An 18,533-nucleotide genomic window follows, 5' to 3' on the forward strand; every position below is an offset into this window, starting at 1 on the left:
GGACAACGCGAGGCCTCCAAGCTGCTGCGACAAAATTCAGGGTTTTCCACCAGGCTGGTGAGGCCAGGGCTGACTAGTCCTTCTTGCAAAGGCAATAGCACCAGCGAGAGCGGTGACAGAGTGAATGACAAGCCCGCTTGTCCCCATGGAAATGTATTCTTGAGTCAGGTCAGAGCCTGTGCTAGGGCTCATTCTTCCTCCAAAGGCAGCAGAACAGCCGGCAGGCTGATTTCTATTCCAACCAGCACCACTGCTTAATCTTGACTTATGGAGGAAACATATGGAATGTATTGAAAAAATATTGCTGCACTCTCTGCAGCTCCTTTCTCCCTCTCCTTGGAGCAGGGACCAGAAATATTAAACATCTGTGATTCTTTAGTACAGGCTGACTTACCGGGGTGAGCTCTCACCCTGTGGACCACTGCTTCGTCCACCCTGCAGGTACCACGGAGGGACGTGGCATGCATTCTGCTGAGATCAGCCCACTCCCCAGGAAACATGAGCTACTTTCTCGAGACACGGGGTTTGCGGGTGGGGGCAGAACTGCAGTCATATCCAAACCTTCTCAAGTCATTTACTGTCATGTCTGGCTGAGCAAAGGCCACAGGTCCTGCTAGCCCAGGTGAGCCATCACAGGTAGATTCGTGTCATGTTCTCCCGTGATATCCATTTTTTGAAAGCCTGTTTTTAATAAGTGCACTTTTCTTTAAAAAAAAAAAAACAAAAACAAAACAAACAAAAAAAAAGAAACACCACAACAAACCAAACCAAACACGAAACAACAGCTCCTTCCCAGCCCACACTTTTTTTTTTGTGACCTGCTGCTGCTGTGCAGTGACAACCACCTGTGCTACAGCAGACTGTTCTGACAAGTCCACTACCTGATGATGTTAAATGGGATTTCAATACAGCAGAAGGTTTTGCTCTACACAGCACGGGGTTGAATCTTACCTGGGGTTATCAGCATTTCAGGTCTCAGAGGTGTAGGGAATTGGTTGAGTGCCCTGTGCAGAGCTCAGCCCGCAGGCAATTCACACCTCCCGCAGCTGCTGGCATCTGCAAGCCTGGAGGAAACGTGCTCCTACTTGCCCCTCAGATCAACAGGGCTGCTCCGGAGATCAGGAGCCAAGACCCAGCTCCACCCTTTCATCCATCCTTGCTTTTTCAGAGGAAAAGGAGAGCCGAGACAGGAGAGAGCACGTCGGGGTCATACGAGGGCAGCGTGGTTTCCAAGCACAGCGAGAGCTGGAGCAGTTTCGCTGCCCTGCGACAGCCCCACCAGCAAAGCCACTGGGTTCCATCGCTGCCTTGGCCCTCCACAGCATTTGGGGTTGTCCCAGCTGGAACAAATATTGTTGGCCCGGAGACCCTGGGCTTCACTTTCCTTCAAGACGTTCGTGTATCAGGGCTTAGCAGCCAAGACTTAGCTCCCCATGAAACACCCGGATTCACACAGCCAGAGGACAGGACCCTCTGCCAGAGGCTTCAGTGAGCCGCAGCGGTTGTGGAAGAGGGCAATGGAGGTGAAGTCCACAATCCTCAGCAGCTGTGATGGGAAAGAAGTCTACCTGCCCCTACCAACAGCTCTGCAGCCTCTGGGACAGCAATCCTCCTGTGTTGGTCTCTCCCAGCGAGGCACCGAGGTGCAGAGCTCAGCAGTATCCCCTTTTTAACCCAGAAGATTTATGACTTCAGAATAAAGTCTCCCATTTCTTGAACTCACCCAACAGATCTTATGTCAACTTAACATTCTTTCTAAAGGGCCTGCAGTGTTTATTCAGTCCAACCACTGGTTTATTCTAGTTAAATATCTGTTTCAATTTGAGTCAAGTTCATTGCAGTTTCCTATTTCCCCACTGTGGAGCTTTAGGATAAAAACTCCACTTGACAGCTGAGTAAATGACACCGATAAAGAGCTCTAGTTGGCCTGTGAAACAGCTGAGAGATATGGAGCAGAAAACTCTGAGCTAAAGATGTTCATTCATATGTTATATATTTGTTGGTTCTGCTCTGGCATGGACCCTGTGCCTCTTCTTTCCTATGGCTTGAACCAAGTGCCAGTCTGGGTATGCTGAAAAAAAAAAAAAAACAAAAAAAAACCATTTCTTAGTTGTAGCTGGGATTGCTGTGGGGAAAAGTGGCTCGTTTACTTCTGAGGGCTCAGCATGAGCTGCAAGACCCCTGGGATATTTAAAATGGAAAACATATCTGTGCTGCCTCCCAAAAGGAGGAAGAATAATCTGCCAAGGCTGAAAACACGGGCTCTTTCATGGGACCCAGAAGGTTCCTTTGTATGTGATTGATTCTCCTGCACAGACATTTCTAGATATTTTTCTGGCGTTTAAGTTAAGGAAGAAAAAAAGACACCAAACTCAGTGTTCTGGAAGGATTTTAAATTAGCACAGCCCTTCAGCTGTGTGTTTTGTGGTGCTGCCTGAGATTCCTTCTGAGGGGTAAACCCCTGTGGTCCATCTGCAGCAAAAGGATGGCAAAATAACCACGGACCCTCCTAAGGACTTTGGGAAAGGTTTGGTTTCCTTCTTGTGAGCTTCTAGGAGGCCATTTATAACAGAACTTTGTGGGTGTGGATGTGTGTTCACTTGGGGTCTGAGCCAACTGAACTCAGTGGGAGTCTTTTGAAAGTCCTCTCCTATGCCCTGAGCAGGCCTTGGACTCGGCTTCTACTGAGAATATTCATGGGGAAGGATTTACTTGAAGGAATGTTTTGTGGAAGGAGCAGATTTTCAGAGCGTGTTGATAGAAAGTGATTACCAACCTCATAAATAAGAACATTTTCACTGGCAGGGGTGAATTAAGTGAAGAGTGTATTAGGAGCGTGGGTCATCCAAAGCCAAAACCCGAGGAAGAGAGTCTTTTAACTCCAAGAAATTGCTCACATGCTATCAATCCTCCCAGATACTTTAACTTACAATCACATCGCCTGGGCAAGCTGCTTGCAACATGAAGTGATGTGGCAGGAGGGAGCAGAGGCTGCATAGCCCCTGAGTTGCTGGGATTTTTTGCATGTCTGGGTAAATATTAAAGCTCTGCAGGTGCTAGAAGAGTGGGAGCAGTCAGGGAAGTCCCCACTTCAGCGTGCTGCTGCCTGGGAGGTGGGGAAGGACCATGACAGCCAGAGCACCCCGGGGATGGGGCCCTTCTCCTGCGCTGGGCTGCTTCAGCTGCTCACGCTGTTTGATTGCTCTCCTGGCCTCCCCTTCGCATCAGCTGTGCCAAACATTGAGTGGAACCATCTGATAAAATCTGGAAGTGTATCAAAGATGTGATTTGAACACAGTAATTTAGTCCTCATCTGCAGTCCAGAATCACCATCTGCTCAACATGTCCTGCCCTGGTTCTTCACCGCTCAGTGAGGACCGTGTACAGCATCCCCCAGCTTCATCTTTCACTCCAGTTATAAAATGAACCCAGAAACCTGATTCTCCTCTCACTGTGGTGTTTCTGGACTTTTATTGATGTTAGAAGAGGAGAAGTGAACCCACAAGTTGTTGCACAGCTCATGGAAATAGCAGAAAATGGTCAGGGCCCTGGAGAGATTGGTTTATGGAGAAGAATTAGAGCCTGGATGTATAGCTTGGCTCACAGAGGTGAGCTAGAGAAGTGGACATGATAGCAGCTTGGAAGGATTTCAAGGGTGTGAGCACAGAGAACTGAGATAAAATATGTGGGGTGGTACATGGAGGTATGACTAGGAGCAAAGGAATGATATGGAAGAGGGAAAGACCGTGTGTTACGAGGTGAGTGAGATCAACCTGTGGCCCAGTTTCACATTGTTACCATTAAAAACTGGAAAATATGGATTTTAATTTAACTAATTACATCATTTATTTTGTTGAAGTGCCATTAAACGTGACCATTTTTTAATGTTTTGGGGACTTTCAGAACAATCTTAGACAGTTTTTGTGCATTATCCCTCTGTAACAGCATCATGCATTGTGCAGTTTGGGGAGATTACGGGCCCTCCCTCAGTAAAAGTAAATACAGATATTAAACCAGGGGATATGCAAAATTTACTGTTTTTTCCACAATAAATTGGTAAGAAGACAGGATCCATACTCTAAAAGATTTTAGTCTTCAACATGTGAGACTATGGGATCTCATCTATTTTTCATCTTTGACTGCACAAATCTCTATTGGCATATAAAAAGAACTATCTGAGAATGGCTATATTTTATCTTAGCCGAGAGTTATTCATTAAAAAACCCTCTGCATATTCTTACGTCATGCACTGGGAAGCTATTATTAATTAGGGACAGATGAATCAATACAGATTAAATTAAATCCTGTTTCAACTTTTGCCCCAGTTTCCAAGTGACTCCTTTCCTGCAGTTTGCAGAAGCCCACCTGGGGTGCTTTGCCTTTTTCTTCTCATGGCTTCGGTTGTGTGTTGGTGGCTCTGGTTTGCAGGCTCAGGCCTTGGCTTCTTCAGAAACACAGGCACCGGGATGCTTTCTGTTCTGCTTAAATGAAAGCAAAAAGAGCTGTGCATACTTCTTAGCAAGGAAGCCTCAGACTGAATAAACCCCAAGGGGACATGAATATAAACCAAAACTTTACTTTGCTGCAAAAAAATGCAATTTACATTAATCAAAAACCTCTTAAGAGATTTCTAACCCAGTTTTTACAGAATTGAGGAGCTTTGCAGACAGAGGATTCCCACTGGCTGGGTCTCTGCTGGGTTGCAGTCTCTGCTGGCATCTCTCTTCTGCCTCAGCCGAGCAGCCGGAGCATCTAAGGGCAGAAGGCAGCGCTGCGCTAATCGAACAGGATCTCCCGCTGATACCCACCAAAGCACCTCGCTCCGTGGTTTCTTCATCAAATCTAATCCCCTGTGGTCGAAAGAGCATGTGCCTATGGAACAACATTCAAGGGAAAACTTGGCGTGTCAACATAAGTACATTTACTGCTGATTTATAATCAGGCATGTAAGCGGAAAATCAGGTTTGCAGTGTCCAGATAGACACCAGCATTTTTTCCCTTAGTCAAGCTGAACCCCCAGGCTTTCTGAAATTCATTTATCACTCTGCTCCCAATCCCTTTGGGAACAGCTCTGCAGCAAGCAGAGGATAATTCTGTATTCCACAAACTTTCCTTGCCCGCTGTTGAATCCAGGGAAAGCTTCTGCAGTCACTTCTCTGACCAGGATTTGCTTTTCCACAAATCCATTAGTAAAATAACAACAGCCAGCAATCTTTCCTTTTGGACAGAGGGTTGAGGAGTCCTCATGAACAAGTGTAGGTGACAGTCCCGTGACAAATCAGCGCTTGAGTCAGGCTTCAAGTTTTACAAGCCTGTTTCCAACACATTCATTTTCTAACAGGGAAGACTTGATATTTTTCCCAGAAAAACATATGCAAATCTCATTTCTCTGTTTGTTGCTCAAACATTTATTTTTGCTGCATCATCCTCCTCAGAGTGTTAGCAGCTTGGATGTTTTCTGGGACAAAGAGGTAAGGAGAAAGATTCAGAAGAATATATATATGTATATGACTTGATGTACACATTTGCCAACTAGTGTGTTGTTCACAACCAGGATGACTCACAAACTCATATGGCCAACATATTTTCTGCCCAGGCACCATCCTTGCCTCTGGTTAGGGGGACAGACCCTCAGGGTGGGATTCTCAGGTTTTTGGGGGGCTTTCCCTTATTTTTCCCATTGACTGAAATTTCCAGCTGAGGAAGATGTTACATGCTCAGTTTCCACGACTCTCCTCTCCAGGCTTAGCAGGAAGGCCCTTCGCACCCTCAGAAAATGACCCCCCCTCACTCTGCACCACGGAGTCCTGCTCCTTGGCAGGGTTTTGCCCCCCGGCGACCAGCTGCGAGTGCGTCCCGCATCCCAAACCACAGCCCCCAGCCACCTTTGGGCAGCATTTCCCCAGGGTTGGGGGGCTGCCCGGCTGCTCCAGGCCACAGCAGCCCTTGGGGGATCTCTCTCACCAGATTTTATAAGCCCCTCAGCCCGTTTCTGCCATAGGTCCCAAGGAGCCCACCCCACGACACCCCATTTTCCATCGCGGGTGCCTCGCCGCGGGCAAGAAGCCAGGCGGGGCGGCGGGGGAGCGCCGCGAAAGCAGCCGTTCGGTGCGGATGAACCCTCAGGCTCTCCCACAGACTGACACGTCGTTGCCCATGGCTGTTTGAGGCAAGATTGACAGCCTTCAAACTTATTTTGGAAGCCTCCTCGCGAATATGTAAAGAACAAACTGCAGGAGGCTGCTGGGTTTATCCTTATAGCATTTTGCAACTCAGCTGCCACAAGCCGAAGGGAAAGTGGTTCTGCTGTAGATGTGCAGGGAAGGGGCCAGAGATGTTTTAGGCAGCTTTCTACTTTTCATCCTGTTTGTAACATATGCTGTTTAGGTTCTGACTTGAGAGCTGGAGCTCTCCTTCCCCTCCAAATGGGCTCTGATTTTCGTAGTGAAAGCAAGAAGGCTTCAGCTACCATGAGCTCACGCCAAGTCTCCAAAGAAATCCGTTTGAAGGTTCCTTGTCTGGTAGTGATTAGTCCAAGATTGGGGGGTGGGGGGGAGGAGGGGGAGAGAAAGGGGAAAAAATCAAGATAAGAAAACCTTTCTTGCAGGAAAATTGTATTGTGATTATTCAGGGGTTTTATTTTATGAACTCACTGGACTCTCGCAGCTTGTTCATCTCCAATTTGTCTGCAGTAAACGACATGCCTTTCAACAGGGCAAGAAGAAATTGAAGCTTGTTTCAGGCTGTCGCCAACGTTTTCATTCTTGTGCATGGCCTTGAGGAACAGCAGAAAACACCCATTCCCCAGGCACGGTGCCACAGCCAAGAGGGAACGGGCTGGAGGACACCATTTCCATCGACCCAAAGCAACCAGGGATTAAACATGTCCCTGGGGAATTGTCCAGCAAGTGGGCTGGAAGAGCTCTGGTTATGAAATAAATCGATTAGAGTGTTTTAAGAACAGCCTCTACAAAATATCTTGGCTTCTTGATTGGTGAGTCAAGTGGAAGAGCACAAGGAGCACGTGGGAATGTGGCCACAATAACGGCATTTAATTCATTCTGCGGATGCTTTTTTGCACGAAGAGCCTCCCATGAAAGGGAGTGCAGTGAGCTGGGATTCGCAGGCTCGATTCCTGCCATGGCAGTTAACAACTTTTTACATGTCTGTAGGGAAGAAATCCAACTTTCGGGTTTCTAGTTCGGTCGTCTCCAGGAGAGGCACAGCCATAGCTCGTTACCTGCGCCTTCCCCTCTGGCCGGCACCAGAGGTGTGGGAATCAGCTCCCAGCCACTGTTAAAGCCATCGGAGAGGCTGGTTCAGCGCCGGGGCAGCGTGCTGCAGCTCCAGGGCTGTTGTAGCCTCCTGTCTCAGATGCTACCACTGCAAAGCTCAAAATTTCCGTCTATCCCTCCAAGCTCTGTTCCCTCGTTGGGGGTCTGATGCTCCGTCTCTGCTCTGAGCACGATTTCAAACCACTGTTTTAAAGAGCGGTTGAGAAGAGCTCCAGCTAGTCTTCCTCTCGGGGTAGTTTTGCTGGTTTGGAAGGATTTCACTGCCTCGTTCCTTGTCCCCAAATCACGGCATCCTGTGGTGGTGCCGAGGAGAGGCAGCAGACTGTTTCCTTGCCGTGCACAGAGGACACAGGGCTGACCCTCCTGCGTTCACACCAAGACCAGCACATCTTGTAGAGCCAGTCAGGAGTAGAGCCTGGAAGGTGAATTTTGTCAGGTTCCCCGCAGAGAAAGCCAGTCTCCTTCTGAGGGATGTTCTGGGGCCATCCCCACCACCTGTGAGCCCTCCAGGGAGAATTGGCATGGAAAAGGAGTCTTTTCCTCCATCACTGCTTACAGTGGTGGGGATCCCATAGGGTGGGGAGCACATAGGGTTAAAAGCAGCCCTGGCTCCATCAAAAGTGATTTCAAACACCCCCTTTGGCTCAGGTGAAGCAATTTTCCCACCACTATCACCAGTTCTTTCTTCCCAGAAAGGTGTAGGACATGAAGGGCAGTTACAGTCAGAGCCGGGCAAACAGTGCATATGTTTTATTATGAATACGTGCCAGTATTTCTGTAGCAAATTCAGTCCTCCTGTGGCCATGCCTTGCAGCTTTGTTTTTGTGAATACTCCAGGGAGCTAATTTAAAAAGCAGGTGTGTTCACCAAAAAAAAAAAAAAAAAAGTAGTTCTGGCTCTGTTGCTTGTCCTGTTAGCTGGGAAGTGGAAGGTGGGAGCAGGAAACCTTTGAGAAAGGCATAGACCCATCAAGTCATGGCAAAGCTATCATTCATTGCAGCAAAAACAGGATTTTACCTCTTGACTTGCTTTTACCTCTCCTCAACATGCTCTAGAGAACTGAGTTGTCCTATTTTTGGTTAAGGCTGTAGGCTTCCCCTGCAAACATGGGCTCTATAATTTAGGTACAGCACACTGGAAGTTGACCTGCAGGTGCAAAGAAAAATGTTAATAAATCTATTGTGTTGCTCCAGCAGAGAAACAGAACCAAAACCTAAACCAGACACAGTTTGGGAGGTTGCAAGTGAAAAATTTTGCAGAGCAGAGATGTTTGCAGAAGCATTCTGAGTAATGTGAATGGTTGAGAAATTACAGTTGTCTTTCCTGACACAACTCAGAAATAACTGTATAAACTAATGGGAGTTTGAGGAGAACTTTTAAATCATTTTTGCAGTCATCTGTGCACTGACAAAAGCTTCTGCTTTGTGGTGTCTTTGCTGTTCTTCATACCAGAAAACTGGAAACACTGGGAAAAATCTGATGTTAAGATGCCAGTGAAGGGGAATGAGGATGTGCGAGGAAGGCTCTGGGCAGCTAACGCATTTATTCAGGATGAATAAGCCCCTTGTGGTAAACAGAGCTCCCTAATCTCCCTCACTCATGGTGTAACTACTCTGATGGTATCAGATCTTTGCTATAACTGGCAATTTTTCCTACCAATTACCCGCCGGTTACAGTCCATCTCCTTCTGAAATAACAGGCAGGTCATTAATGTCAAATTCCAATAGGATGATAAGGGAATTTATTGCTGAGATGATCACTGAAGCCGGGGTGATGAATGGGCTCAGAAGGATTTTAGGGTATTATTTCCCAGCGTTCACCAGCCAGTTATCTCCTTCGCTCGGCACTTTGTGTCTGTAGCTTGTAGGCCGGCTCCTCTATGGCTTTTCAGTTTGCTTTTAGGGGGTTATTTCTGTATAAGAATGTGCATGTTTCTCCGGGCTCTATTTCCGTTACAGCTCTTCTTGCTCAAGAAACAAGACAATAACAATTAGGTCCACCATAGGGATGATGTTTTTGATTGGGTATGTTGTCCCTAGCACTGTCAGCAGACAGGTCTATGATGAAAAAGGTGCATGCTTAAGGTACTTTAATCGTTGCTGAAGTGCCCTGTAGTGTGTTAAAATGAGCTGGTTTTGAAGCTGGTGAGGAGATGCAGTTTGAAGATCGGCTCCCTACTGTTGTTCAGCTCCAAGATTTAGGTTATTCAGCTTCCTTTCCTAGAAATGAGCTTTGCAGCTTTATCTGAAGCTGTTTAATAGCAGAGATGGATCAAAGAGAAAGACTCCCAGCTGCAACCCAATAAATTTGGGGCACAGACTGGTGGTAAAGCAAGTTGTCATCTGAAGAGCTGGTCCAGTCTGTGTCCAGTTTAGGGTTTTTAACAATCCCAGCCATCAGGAGCAGAAAAATGTATAGCCACTTTCCTTCACCCAGCCCAATTTAGACCAGTGGCCAGTAGCAAGAAACAAAGCAGAACCAGGGAAATCCCTAAATTGTTATTTCTGGTGAAGAGGAAAAAGAATCTGATCTCTTTTAGCAATCATACTAAGCCTGAGAACCTACTAGAAAGCCCCAGCAGATCTTCACATACAGTTTTTTTCTCCAAGACAAATTCTTCAGTGTCCTTTTCTCATTAAGTATCTTCTGTAGGATCACTCTGCAGGAGCAATGTGAGGTACAAAGCAGTCACTACCATCTCATAGCAGCCCTAGCACAGAGAGCCACTAACAGTGGCATGTCATAGAGCAATGGAATCAAAACATAGCTGAGGACTCAGGTTTACGGTTTGTTTTTGCAAAAAACATGATCTTTTCAAAATTTGGAACTGTACCCTGACAGTGTCCTAACAAGGAAGGGCAGAGGGTACTTCCCAGGAATTATAACCAGCTGGAAGATTTAACCCTGGCTGTGTTTCTCAGTCCCAGAGAGACAATCAGGACTAACATGACGTTTTGTTATTATAACCTGTGTGGACTTTTTTGGGGGGGCAGAGAAAGATAATTTCCCAATGGAAAGTGCGGCCCCTTTCCCTCACTCTGACTTTGGTCAAGCATGGTGCTGTTCTTGACTGGTGCTCTGGCTGCCAGCACAGCCAGGACTTACAGCTATGGCAAAGCACGAGCTGGGATTTATAGAACTGCTCAAAAGTTATCCAATCTTATGGTGGGAAGGAACAGGAATTAGATGTGGCTTTTATTTTTAGCTATATTTTCACTGCTTTTTGCTTTTCCCTCTGCAGGTGGGTAGGTAAGAGACAGGGCAAGCCACTGTCTAAAGTCTAAAGACAAACCAATTCAGAAAAGAAAATATTCCATCTGGAAAATTCTTAATTTCTCTATGAGTAAACACACACACACACACACACACCATTGCAAATTATAAGGTAAATGCAAGCCTTTACGATTGAGGAAGCAACTGCACCTCTGGAAATCTTCCTGTGTGTTACAAGGAGCAAATGTAAAGCAATGAAATGAATGGCATCTCAGCACCATTCCCATCAAAAACCCACCCCAGGTCCTGGGACTGATGGAGACAGCAACCACCACCAAGCTCCAGTGGTTTCTACCTTCCACCTGGCTACTGGGTGATTTTAAATAAGTCAATTCATCTCTTTGTGCTCATGTTTTACTCCTCTAAAGTAGAAATCTTGATCTCCTATAGCTCTGCTCTACATAAAAAGCAGTGGGACAAGTACTGCTCTGCGAGGTTCAGCTGACCTTTGCTGAAACATGGGATAGTGATATTTAGAGATCATTAGTCTGATCCAGGTGGGCCTCATCTATATCTCACAGAAAGAAAAGTCCAAGGTGTTTAGAAGCAAGAGCCCTTGCTAAATTTATATGGAGACACAGTTTATACTGTATTTAAAACTGACCAGAGGGTAAACGTTTGATCTGTGTTCAGCTTTTCCCCACTTTATTCTGAAGATAGTCGCATTTGGGGATCTGAAGTCTGGATCTAATATATGGCACAGTATTAATAGATGTTGGAAAGGGTTGCTACAAGCTATTACTGAGGCAAAGTAAAAGAAATCAGATGTTTATATACAATTATGCTATTGTGCAGATCAGTGGCTGGGAGAGAACAGAGACAGTAAAAAGGAAAAGTGCCTTGTTGCATTTGGGGATGGCATTGAGATGGACGGATAAGGAGAGGAAGGCACCAGGGGCTCAGGTTTCCCTGACGTGCCTCTTGCAGGACAGTGCAGGGGAGAGAGAAGTCCCAGATCTCCTGGCTCCCTCTCAGTGAAGGCAAAAGGGGTTTCCCTGCCCACGGTGCCTCCTCCAAGCACCCAGCCATGAGCGGGTGTGCAGCACCAGAGCGGGAAGCCAAGCCTTTCCCCTGCCCGTGGTGAGAGCAGTGCCCTGCCAATGGCACAGGCAGCAGACCCTGCTCAGCCCAGGCCAGCACCCCGAGGGGCTGCTCTGCTCTGCATCGGCTGCAGCAGCAATAAAACAATTTTCAGAGAGTTTGCTCTACTTCTCCTTTAATCATCTGGCTCCGTAGCCCACCCTGCAGACAGTGGGGTTTCCAGCAAATCGAAGACGGTGGTTCATCTCCACCTCGCCCCTGGGGTTGGCAATACCTCTCTGGCCAAATTTCACTCTGAAACACGCACACGCGTACAGCAGCATCGTGCTTTTTTCTTTGCTCCATCCGAACCCTCTAGCAGAGGCTCCCCAGGCATCTGTGGTGCCGAGCCAGCCTCCACCAGTGGTGCTGGCCCCTGCCCTGTGCCAGGGCAGCGCCTCGTGGCTCCCAAGCCCTGTGTCCTTCGGGATGGCAGGGCTGGCATGCCACCCAGCAAACGGGGAGACACCCGCAGCCTCCCTGCAGTGCTGTCCCAGCCAGAGCTCGCTCCTCGCGACAGGCACGGGCTGAGAACAAAAAAAAAAATCCACCAGCATCCCCGGGAAAGTTCCCATCGCCAGCGCCCCGGCTGTCCACGCGGCCCGTGGGAGGATAAAGGCAGAAAGAACGAGAGGGGGGAGAGAGATAAACAATTTCCTACACAGTTGTGGCTCAAGCCCATCTTACAAGAAACACATGGTCCCTGACACAATATTTAGCTCTACTGTAACATGGTCCATTTGGAGGCTGGTGGCTGTGTGGAGAGCTGTAGTAAAACAGTCTCTGCTGGTAACACACACATAGACAGAAAAAACCCACCCTTAGTAATAATAATTGTGGTTAACTCCATAAAGACTGGAGAACAAGATGGTAGTGAGTTAGTCTGGAGCTCTGGAGCAGGGATCTGCTTTGGCATCTTGGCAGGCTCAGCAAACCCCTATCTCTGCTGGTTTGAAATGCTTGTCCTGGAGGATGTAGACCCCTTGGCTTTGCCCCATTAAACCCAGAGGAGAGGAGCCAAGGTCTTTGGGAGCTGGATTTTTTCCTTCAGTGTGCTGTTTCTCTGCTCAGAAAACAGTCCGGGGAGGATCACTATGTTAAGCCAAAGAAAAAGCCTTTTTTTTTTTTTTTTTTTTTTTTTTTTTATTCAACTTTTCTGCTCATTAGCTCAGGAACTTACAGTTGGAGTTGTCACCAGGCTCCTCCTGCCAACATATTGCAGGGCTTCGCAGGAGTTACATCATTTGGCCTCGGAGGACCAGCTAAGTGGAAACACATTTGCGATCTCTCATGTTGCTCGGACTCCTTTTTGCTCGCTCCCCGGTTTCAGGGGCGCAGAGCACGAGGTCAGGCGGCTCTCGGCGCCCGTGGAGCCCGTGGCCCTGCACTGGGACATGCATTCCCCCGCAGCTCACGTCCCAGGGGCACCGGCCTTGCCCAAACCATCCAAAATCCTCCTGCAACGTGTCCAGATCACCTCTGCCCTGGTGCTGGGCAAAAGCGCGAAAGCCCGGGTGTTTAGCTCATCCTGGCTAACCCCACCAGGGAGTAATCCTTTCTGCCTCCTCACGTTTTCCCTCGAATTTCTCCTGGACTGTGTCCTTCCCCTCCCAGCTCGCTCTGAGCCAGCCTGACCCCATGGTCGGCCGTCTCCTCTCTCTGCCCTTCCCACACTTTTACTCTCTGCTCCGGATTGCAGGGCCTGGTTTGCCCAGACAAAATTTCTCTTTTTTTTCCTGCCATTTCTTCAGGAATTCTTCCTTCTCAATTAACGTCAGTGAGGAAATGGCCATAGCTAGTGTGGTCCATCACTCTGGTCCTCATTATCGAGAGCAGGAAGAGAAAGAAAGGGGCTATATGGTCATAAAGAACTGTTTGTTTCTTTAAATATCCAACACTAAACTGTTTTGTAAAATAATTGAAGGAAAGAGAAGTTCAGAAAGATTTTTTGCATCTTGCTCTCCCCTTTCATATCTAGAAAGTTCAAACAGAGGGTTTTCATTTACAAATAACACTGGCACAGCTTTCATCTTATGGCCTGGGGGCAGAAAGCGATGCACTGCTCACCTGTCAGGGTACCTGCTGTTGGGAGTAGGTGAGTTAATACCATGTCATTCACTAGGAAGTGTCCTTCTAGAATAGGTGGCTAAAATCAGCTATGGCCCGGTCCCACATGGTAGAAAACACATCTCCCTTGGCTGTGCAAGTGGTGCCTGGAATCCGGGGAGAAAAGCTTGTGGTGGTGAAAGCCCATCTGCTGAAGTTGAAACGAACCATGAGTCGTTACAGCAGAAAGCATCACATTTCTGAGCTTGTAAGTTCAGTTTAGGCCCTGGAACAGCCCCATTGCTGAGCCCATAAGCGATGTCCATCGGGACCCATTCGTTACCCAGCTGTGCTTCCTCTGCCCGGTCAGAGGATGACCATTTCCAGCTCAGAGGAGGCCACTTCCCCACACGTGGTGGTTCTGCTTCTGTGACCGTCTTCACAGCTCAGGAAAAACGGGCGCCAGTGGCCCCAGCTGCAGTAGCAGCCTGTCAGCACCACCAGCCACCTCCTCCCCAAACCAGACATCAGAATTTCCAGCATTTCCCTCCCCAAACACCCCGCAGGACAAGGAAAAGGGAGATGCTTTTTGCAAGAGGTGTTGCATCCACCGAGCACTTTCGTCTCAAGGCTGCAGTTCCGCACTCCAGGTTTGCAACAAACGGAAAGCAAGTACCCCGTTGGTGATGTCCCAGATGTGCACAGGGCAACTCCTCCCATCCTCAACATGCGACTCTTTCCATCCCTGTCCCAGCACTGGCTGCCCAACACTGTCTGAGAAACAGGGAAAGATGGCAAAGATGATCCCAGCTAGCATGAGCAACTGGGGAACTGCAGGAAGCAGAGTAATGCTGATGGCTTTCTCCGGTGCAACCTGTGTATTTTCATTTCCAGGGTTTACATCACGAGAGATCTCCTCTGCTAAAGCTTTTTTTTTTTTTTTTTCTGACTTGTCAATGGAATTTTCCACACTCTTAGTGCCAGGACAGCCCAGGGGCCCAGTGCTCGTGCAGGATGGGTTTCTGCAGGAGCCCCAGGGCTCTCTGCCACTCCTGGACAGCCAGAATGGGGGTGTTAACACCTTCCCCTTGAACTTGGACACCTGAAACAAATCCCCACTCAGAGAATGTGCTTGCTCCTTTACGTTATATCAGATCATTAAAAACTGAACTTAAACGGTCCATTATTACCTGTTCATTTAAAAGAAAAATCAAACTTTTCTAAGGAATTGAAAACACTACCAACACCAGCCCAGTCCTGATATAACCAAGGGCAAATAAGATCCTGCAGAAGAAAATTTATTAATGATGTAGCCTGAAACATTTTTGACCACGATGGGACTGTGCTGCCTTATTACCTACAATGGTTTCATTTGCTCCTCTATTAGTCTATTAACAAAATTACAAGGGTGGCTGGCACTCAGCCATGCCTACAATAACTCTCTATCTTGCGCGTTGCTGGCACTTTTCTAACCACCCTCAAACACAGGGAGAAGGGGAATGCTAAAGCAAAAAACGAGGGTCCCCGCAAACAGGTTGGAGTGGATTTTTAAGGAGTTGCAGAAAGGTGCTGGTGACCCTGTTGCAGGACGCCTGGCTGGCAGCGACTCCTGCTCAGCCCATGCCCCAGCCTGCCCGGGGAAGGGGAATTGCAGAAAGTCAGAGCTGATTTGAAGCTTCCCCACCAGTTTGCATGTCAGCACAATCCCAGCTGCTCCTCTTCTGGGTGCCTCAAGGAGCTGCTAATAAATAAATCATTATTTATCATCGTAAAGCCAAGGAGCTGTCCTTTTGGAGGCCACCCCAGCAGAGCTCCCTGCCGCCCAGGTCATTAGCTTGCCACAGGAAGCTCTTCGAAAGGAGACGCGTTTGAACAGCCCTCACCAACACAACCAACCCCTCTCCTGCATCTGCTCCACGCTGCAACATCGACACCAGACTCACCCCTGGGTCGGGGATTCACTGGTGATTTTTTAAGTAAATTTGTGGTCGTGGCTCATTTTTTTTCTGTACGTTGACGTTTAGTCATGAGAAAGCAATTTCTTCAGAGAATGCCCTGAGCTTCTCTTGCTCCTGTGTGGGTTTGTCTTGGAGGATGTGGTGCAGGGATGGCTGCAATGACTCACGGCTGTGTGAGCCCCACGGGAGGCAGAGGAGCCCAGTACAGTGGGACTGGCACGTGGTCCTCATCCTCCTCCCTGCATCCTCTCTGCCTTTGAACACCATGTGAGGAGAAGAGGTTTTGATTAAAAACGTCAGGGGCTTATTTGCTCAGCCTAATATACTCAGATCCTAAAATCAGGATGTTAATTACTCTCATGTGTCTGATCAAACAGCCAAAGCTGCTCACCTAGGTGGAGGTACAACCTTCTGCAACAAAGTGGTGTCAGGCGCTGAAGGTAAGTGATGGTCCTCGTTCCCTGCAGACTAAATGCTGTGAAAGCATTTCTCCAGCCTGAATGGGGTCCACTGGTGGCACTGCGAGGCTGGTGAGGTTGGTGTGACCGCTGGCATTTGAGCCTGGGTTTGCCTTGGTCTCTCTGTGTGGTTTCCTTCACGTTTTTGTGTTTTTGGATCCAGTTCTCTTCGAAGAGCAACAACAACTGGGGTGGTGGCACTGGCATTTACACTGCAAGTGGGGTAAGGGTGGGCCAGAGCTGTGACCTGGAAAGCTGGGGTTTCTCACAAATGGGGCAGAGCTCTGGGTTGGCTTGTGAGCTCTTGCATGGACCTACGCACTGTCCTCAAAAAAGTCACTTCCATGGCTGAGCTGACAATGCTCTGGAGGGTTTGCTCACAGAGGAGGGTGGGAACAAGTGGGAGGAAAAAGCTGAGAATCAGAAAGCTGAAGCCTTGCTTTAGTTCTGCTGTCCCCGCCTTTCCCAACAGGACTCTCTGGAGACTTGAAATATCCATATCTTGTCCAATTCCATGAGAAAAATTACATTTAGATACCTCTGTTTGCAACAACCTCTCCATCCCTGCAGAAGCGGGAAGCCCTTTGGCTGATGGGCAGGGTACAGAGTGCACCCGTGCTCTCTCCCCATGGACGATTTCACGACTTAACATCCCTGCTGCTTCCTGCACCCGGGGCCACATCCCAGGGCTGGGGCTGACCACCCTGCCAGGGAGTGACCACAGCCTCGGCCGATGCTGCAGGAGAGCACTGCTGACTACATCCTCCTCTCCTGATGGGAATTCATCCCGTTACCATGAGCCCTTTGGCAGCCTCTGGCTGAGTCAGCCCCACTTTCCAAGCACTGATTTCCTCCAAGGGACAAGGGGCAGCTCTGTCCCCTCAGCTCAGATGTGCAGAACGCCTGGTGAGGCAAAACATGACATTCCCAGACACATTTGTTTAGTGTCTGGCTGCGGCAGCTTATCAGCATTGAGTCAGCTGTGTGGGTGAGCCCTGTTCCCCCCTTCTTGTGCCCCAGCATCTTCCCAGGGCTGCTCGCCCAGCGAGGAGGGGTAAGATCAGCCGGCTGTAGCCCAGGCTGTGCCTTATCAGCCAGGCATTTGGAGAGGAGCTCCCAACAGCCAGTGATGCTTCCACAGGAGAGAAAGTCCCCATCCTACCAGCTCCCATTTGAACGCCCGACTCCACCGGTGGTGGGACCTGCAAAAGGCTGTGCTCCAGCGGCAGGGGCTCTGGGGAAGCACATGCATGCATGTCCCCAGCTCACCACCAGCACAGGGAGCACCCACTGGGAGTTGCAGCCTGTGGTCCCTACCCACATTGCAGCTTTGCTCCCTTGGCCGCAACAAACCTGTGTCTGGTTAGGGTTTGAGTCAGCACAAACCCACGCAGAGAGGGAACGGGGGTCCCCGCACCTCCAAGGAGCAGCAGTAGCAACGCCCCAGGGACGCATCCTGCAGCATGCTGAGCCCCGGCCCTTCCCCTTGAGAGCCTGGAGACAAGCGGAGAGAAAAGCAGCATCTTCCTCATCGCCGTTATTATTACTGACAACACCGCTATCGCCCCCCAAGGCCCCCAGGAGCGATGCCTGAGGATCACCGGGAGCGCCCCCCCCCCCCCCCCCCCCCGAGCATCCCCACGGAGCCGGCCCGCCGGGTGCCCGCTGCCCGGGCGCTGCTCCGCGGCTCCCGGAGCTCGGGAAAACGCAAGCGTTAGCACCATCTAGTGATGCCGGCTGTGGTCCTCTCGGTGAAGAGCTGCCCGGGCAGGCCCTGAGCCAACCGACCCCCCCCAAAACCCCACGGTAGCCTGGCTGGGTGCTGGGGTGCTGGGTTGGGTGCCATGCTTGGCATTCCTGCCCCAGGGAGGGAGGAAGGGCTTCCACCATCCTTTGTGCAGGGCAGGGGTGGTTAGCTCTGCGGGATGCTGCTCCAGCTTCGGGGTGTCTAAGCCCCTTCCCTGAAAATGCGGAGGATGCAGATGCCAGGAGAATCCTGCCTGGGCTCATGAGACACCGTGGCACTTGCTAGGAAGGGTCTTGGGGTAGCACGTGCTTTTCTTAAAGATCCATTTCCCAGAATCATGTGAATTTATAAGCATCTCAGCTTTCGTTTAATAGTACTTATTTGAAAGGCTAGGAAAATGTGAGCTAAAAGAGTGGTGGGGCTTCAGAAACTTGAAAAGCCAAGTGAAAGACGTATCGCAGATACTGAGTTTTAGAGGTGGCAGGTAAAAAGACAATTCCACTAGGGAAAATGTGGCCTGTTCCTTACTAAAAGCAAAATGTTTGTAAGTCAGGGGATTAGCCCAAGAAAATCAACCCTGCCCATGACAGGCACCTCTCAAACTGGGCCATCTCCAGGCCTCTTTTGTTGAACTGCATTTTGAGCAATAAAGTGCCACCGACAGCCTGCTCTGCTC

Source organism: Tyto alba, unplaced genomic scaffold (genome assembly GCF_018691265.1).
Source record: "Tyto alba isolate M040663 unplaced genomic scaffold, T.alba_DEE_v4.0 Super-Scaffold_11, whole genome shotgun sequence".
Lineage (NCBI taxonomy): Eukaryota > Metazoa > Chordata > Aves > Strigiformes > Tytonidae > Tyto > Tyto alba.